Raw genomic sequence first — 5,631 nt, forward strand, 5'->3', positions numbered from 1 at the left:
GCATGGTCTAGGAAAATCACTTTATTTATACCATCTTGAAGATCTCAACTGGGCGGATAAGTGGTGGAGAAAGAATTACAAATCACTGAGTTCAATCACTTCTAGGTGGTGCATATCTATGATGAAGAATAGGCCATATCGCAGGCTCCTAATTGAGCAACAGGAGACCGGGGATGTTGGGAAGGAGAATAGGAGGCACCAGAGGCCAGTTTAGACTACGTCACAATTTGGCCCGGCCCCAGCCTCGGTTTGGGCACCACAGCAGGGCAGTGAGATAGCAGCGTCTTCCTGTCTTCAAGCACCTAGGGAATTACACAGGAAGTCAGTTACACTGACCGGGCAGACGAGAAGGTAAATTGTGGATGCTTTTCCCAGGCGGCATTATACTTCCCCTGTTAACACCTCCCATTGTGGAAAAATCTAAACAAACCAGAATTAACGGGAATCCAACATCTTCCTTTCTATAGTGAAAAGTTTCCTTGACGAACATTGAGGGAACTCCATTTGGGGGGGCTAGGAAATTGGAAAAAGAAAGCGTTATCAGTGCATAAACTAGTTTTAACTTTATGTGTTGAAATTGAATATCTGATCAAAAATGTTTACACATACGACAGGTTGCTAGGAAGCAACGATGGTGAACAATCTATATACAATAACACGGCAAGTCTCATAGATGACATGCTGAGTAAGAGAAGCCAGACAAAAAAAGAGGACATACTGAAAGATTCTGTAGATAAAGTTCAAAAACAGGTGAGCCACTCTGTGCTGTTAGAAATCAAGAGAGGGGTTACCCTGAAGGGAGGTGGCAGTTAACGCCTGGAAGAGGTGATAAGGGAAGCTTCTGGGGTGTGGGAAGGACCTGTTTCTTGATCTGAGTGCTGATTACCTGGATGTGTTCAGTTTGTGAAAGCTGTGCATTCTAGACATGTACCCTTTCTCTTGTGTATTTTATACTTCAGAAAAGTTCAAACAGTAATTAGCAATAAAGACGAGCTCAGTTAGCCTCAGCATGAAATAACAATTTACACGACTATTGTTAGTATTGCTAGTGGAGTGCACAAACTCTGAAGCCAGACTCCCTGGCTTTTAACCCCAGAACTGCCATTGACCAGCTGTGTAATCCTGAGTGAGTCACTCTTGTTCCTCAGCTTCTTCTTCTGTAAAATAGAGAGAGAAATAATATCTACCTCACAGGGTTGGTGAGAGGATTAAATGAAGGTGTGTAAAACGTGTAGAACAATGTCATATATTAAGCTCAAATGTATTAGCTATTGCCTCATTTCCCTAATGTCTTCCTTTCCACCAGCCTCTCTGCATGCAGAGACAAGGTTGGTCTTGTTCCACATTGTACCCCTCGGCCTGGTACATAGCTTGTCTTCGATAGTTGTTTACTATTATTAATGGTATTCAATAAATATCTGTCAAACGGATGAAGGAACGTGCATTTACTGGTAAGGTATTTGATATTGACAGAATAGTGGGAAAAGCCCAAATTTTAAAAACAGGCAGGTTTCAAAACCTTATTTCCTCATCCTTAACTATTGACTTTTTTAGGGGGAGGGAGGGACAATTTATCGAACTTTTCTGAGCCTCTGATTTCCCATCTATAAAATGGAAATAATTCCTTCCTGCAATGTTGTTATATGGATTTGAGAAAATTCTGTTAATTTATTAATAAATAATAGCTATTTTTGGTGCAAATATTACTATAGTAACCAGAGCACAACCCAATGGGACACCATTCATGTTGGGTGCAAAGTAATGATGTCCCCTGGAATACTGCCATGTAGAGCCCTGAGGGTATCCGCAGTACACTTTGCGGGCCACGAAAATTACGAAAGCAGCCCTTCATCAGAGTCTCTCAGGACTGTATGCATTTGGGGTCCATGAGAGCAACTGAGGGTTAATATTACCTGCACAGACTTTCTGCAGGTGATATTCTCATTTCAAAGTTATGGAAAAGGAGACACAGCTATAAACTGGAGACCCGGGTTTAAGCTTAAGCTTTTTAAATTCCAAGTTCACTACTCTGTAAAACCCAACAAATACAGTGAAAGAGAGAGAAGGGTAAACTCTCTGAATAAACCAGTTAGCATCAGTGTTTGTGCTATACGCTCATTTATCATTCATTTAACATCTACTAGATGCTCCAGAGCTAAGGACTACCCACTCCATTCCACACCCCATCTCCCTCCTGCATCCTGGGATGGATTCAGTTCAGCGGGTATCCAGTCAGGATGGAGTTAAAGAATACAAACAGAACCTCGTCTCCAATCAGATGAACAGGATATTTGGCAATAACAAGTTGCTTCTGAGGAAAAGTGAGTTTCTTGCCATGTTCCTTGTCAGCGTTACAAAGCTGAAAGCTAAACTTATCTTCACTTATACCAGCACACCCTGTTGCCTAGTCCCGTTTGTTTGCATCTGCCATTGTTGCTGCCGGTGCCTGGACCAGGACCCCAGCCCGCAGGTTTCCCCGGGGCTTCCTTACGGGCATCGTCTCAAAGTGTCTGGTGAGTAGTCATTTATTGGCATGCAAAGGGGCCAACTTGGGAGCTGGCTAGGTCTCGGCCGGGGAGGTGTTGGCAAAGCCCAGGCATTGCATTTCAATAGGGCAGGAAGGGGATGTGATGGCCTATAACCTCAGGGACTTTTTCCAGATGGCCCACCCCATCTCTCTCCTGCTCTGAGGAAGTGGCTCAGCCTAGAAGCACCACACAGGGGAGAAACGCAAACCTTAACCCTTACCAGTGGTAATAGTTCAGGACTACCACCAGATTCTGTTAAAAGTTTTAAAAGCACTCAAGTGTTGGCAAAAATAAGTGATCTTGGGTTAATCATAACTGGAATGTCGGCTTTCTCTTTGTGGAAGAGCCAGCCGATCGCATCTCTCTGTACCAGTGCCCCCAAAGAAGAGAAAATATACTGAGGTTGCAGCAAGAGGAATTTAGGCTAGAGGTAAAGAAGAATTTTCTGAAAACAAGTTTACATAATTACATGTTGGAACTATTTTTTCAGGGAAGAACTACGCAGGGCCCTTTCTGAAAACGGAAAGCTGACGTGATCTTGCAGTTCACCAGAACTCTGTGCAGGCTTTGGATCCACGCTGTTGTTTATTCCCGGTATCCCTGTAAGGAAGCCTGGGGGACGAAGTAAAAACGTTTTGTATTCTTGTGTTTTTATTCTCATTTACAAGGCATAAATAGATGGACTAGGTTTTGATCTTGATTTAATTCTAACGTTTATTGAGCACAGCACAAGCAGTTTTCAAGAGTTAATTATCTGGCCATGGCCCATATTTCAGGAGTTAATCATCAGGTCGAAGACTCACACACATAAATATGTGTGATGATCAGTACCATAATCCCGCAGAGTGCTGGTGAGTTCAATAGATGAAGAGATTGCTCCCATTTGGCGATTTAGGAGAAATCTCCTTTCATGAGCTGGTCTTGTAGGATGGGATAGATTTAAATAAATGCAGATGGGGGAAAGTGGAGGCAACAGCTCAAGCAGAGATCTGGCAATAGAAAAGCACAGAGTGAGTTCAAGGAAAGGCAACTACTCTAGGTTGTGGAGAACCTAAGTCAAAGATCAGAGACTCCCTGGCCAGACCTCCAGCACACAGTGCAATGGGGAATAGAAATGATAATGTGTCAGGTCAGGTTCTCCAGGAAACAGGCACCTAGACGGGTAGACATTCAAGAGCTGTTTGGGGAGAAACACCTGTAGAGGATAAAGGGAACAAAACAGAGGTAGGGAGGGAGAGCCTTCAGAATGGGGTACAAGCAAGACATCTATAAAAGGAAAAGGGGGAAGGAAAGAGGAAAGGAGGAAAGGGTCGGAAGCATTTCAGACTGCAGCACAGCCCAGGGGGAGTTTCAGCCAGGCCGGTGGGGAATCCTGGGTGCAAAGCCATCTGTCAGAGGAGACCCACACCCGTGTGATGGACTTGTGCTATATCACAAATGTCGTCGGTCATTGGCTGGGAGCAGCCTGAGGGATGTGCAGCCTTGGCATGAAAGTGCTGGTGGATCCAGAGGGGTAGCCGCTGGGGCTGTCAGTCAACTCTGCTCCCTCTATGAGAGGTCTGAGTGGTGATTTTCATGGCTACCACATTTGGTCAGCATCATTGAATGACTCCTGATTGAAGAGACACAGCTTCTAATAATTCATCATTAAGGATAATGTTTGTTGCAGTGTTGCTAGCTGGCCTTTTTTGGTTAAAGAAATTCCCTCTTCTGGCTTACTAGAAGTTTTTCTTTTCATTTTTAAAAATTAGGAATTTTTTTTTTGCAATATTGAGATGATTATATGGTTTTTCTCCTATAATCTATTAATATGATGAATTATGATTAGAGATTTTCTGGTGTAAATTCTACCCTTATATTTCAGGAATAAACCTGAATTGAGCATGAGGTTCTATTTTTTATTTTCTGCTATATTTGGTTTGCTAATGCTATGTTTAAGATTTTTTTCACATGTATTCATGAGGGAGATTGGACTATAGCTTTTCTTTTTTGCAAGTCTTTGGTTTTTGAATCAAGGACATTTTAACTTCATAGAATAATTGGGGACTAGTCCTTCATTTAATATGTCTAGAAAATGTTAAATACATTTGGAAAAATATGCTCAGTTTTTTTTTTTTTTTTTTGAAAATTGGTAGAACTTACCTGTAAAATTATCTAAGCCTGATGTTTTCTTCGTGGGAAGTGTTTTAACTCCAGATTCAAATTCTTTAACGATTATGGGAGACCATTTAGGCTTTCTATTTCTTCAGGAGTAAATTTGTAAGTAAATTTTTTTCAGCAAATTTGTTTATTTTGACAATTACCAAATATATTTCCACTAAATTGTTCTTAATGTTTTTTTAATTTAAAAAAATCTGCAATATCTTTAGATATATCCTTTTTATTCTCCTTATTTTGCATATTTATACCATTTTTCTTTTTTCCTTCATCAGTTTGTCTACTTTTTGATCCTCTTGTTCTTTGTTTCTATATATTAATTTCTGCTCTTAAATTTATTATTTCTCTCTTTTTACTTTTTTAGGGTTTATTCTATCATTTTTTTCTCTAATTTCTTAAGTTAGGTGTCTAATTTTTAGCCTTCTTTGCTTTTCTAATAATACAAGCATTAAAATGATACATTTTCCCTGACATTTCTTTTGCTGCACTCCACAATTGCTGATATGAAGTGTTTTTAACATCATTCAATTATGAAAATTCAAAGTTTTCTTTGTGATTTTTTTGACTTATGAGTTTCTTAAATATTTTAAAGTTATTAAGCATACTGGGATTTTTAAAAGTTTATCTTTTTATTATCAAGTTAAAGCAAATAGAAGAGACTTTGATCTGCATGATTCTAGTTCTTTGAAATTTCTTGACACTTGCTTTGTATCGTTGTATATGATCTATTTCTATGCATGTTCCCTGTGTAGTAGAATTAGCTAATTGTTTAGTCAAGTGTTCTCTATATGTCCATGAAATCAAGCTTAGGTGTTTTTGCATGAGGATTGCAGGTGCAGCCTGAAGAAGATGAAAAGCCTGATATTTGTGAAGTTGGGCTGTTTAAAGATATTGCCAAGTGTACGAACAAGCAGTAGTTTCTAATCTCTGGGTATTAACTCCCGCT

At 40.1% G+C, this 5,631-nt stretch overlaps 1 long non-coding RNA gene across 1 annotated transcript; it reads left to right on the plus strand.

The window, feature by feature from the left end:
• Nucleotides 1-633: 633 nt before the first annotated feature.
• On the plus strand, nucleotides 634-3,228 carry LOC124251251 (uncharacterized). Its single transcript, XR_006891717.1, has 3 exons — nucleotides 634-750; nucleotides 2,145-2,513; nucleotides 3,019-3,228. It is a non-coding gene; the product is annotated as an uncharacterized LOC124251251 (long non-coding RNA).
• Nucleotides 3,229-5,631: the final 2,403 nt, after the last annotated feature.

The sequence above is a fragment of the Equus quagga genome, chromosome 13, assembly GCF_021613505.1.
Source record: "Equus quagga isolate Etosha38 chromosome 13, UCLA_HA_Equagga_1.0, whole genome shotgun sequence".
Taxonomy (NCBI): Eukaryota; Metazoa; Chordata; class Mammalia; order Perissodactyla; family Equidae; genus Equus; species Equus quagga.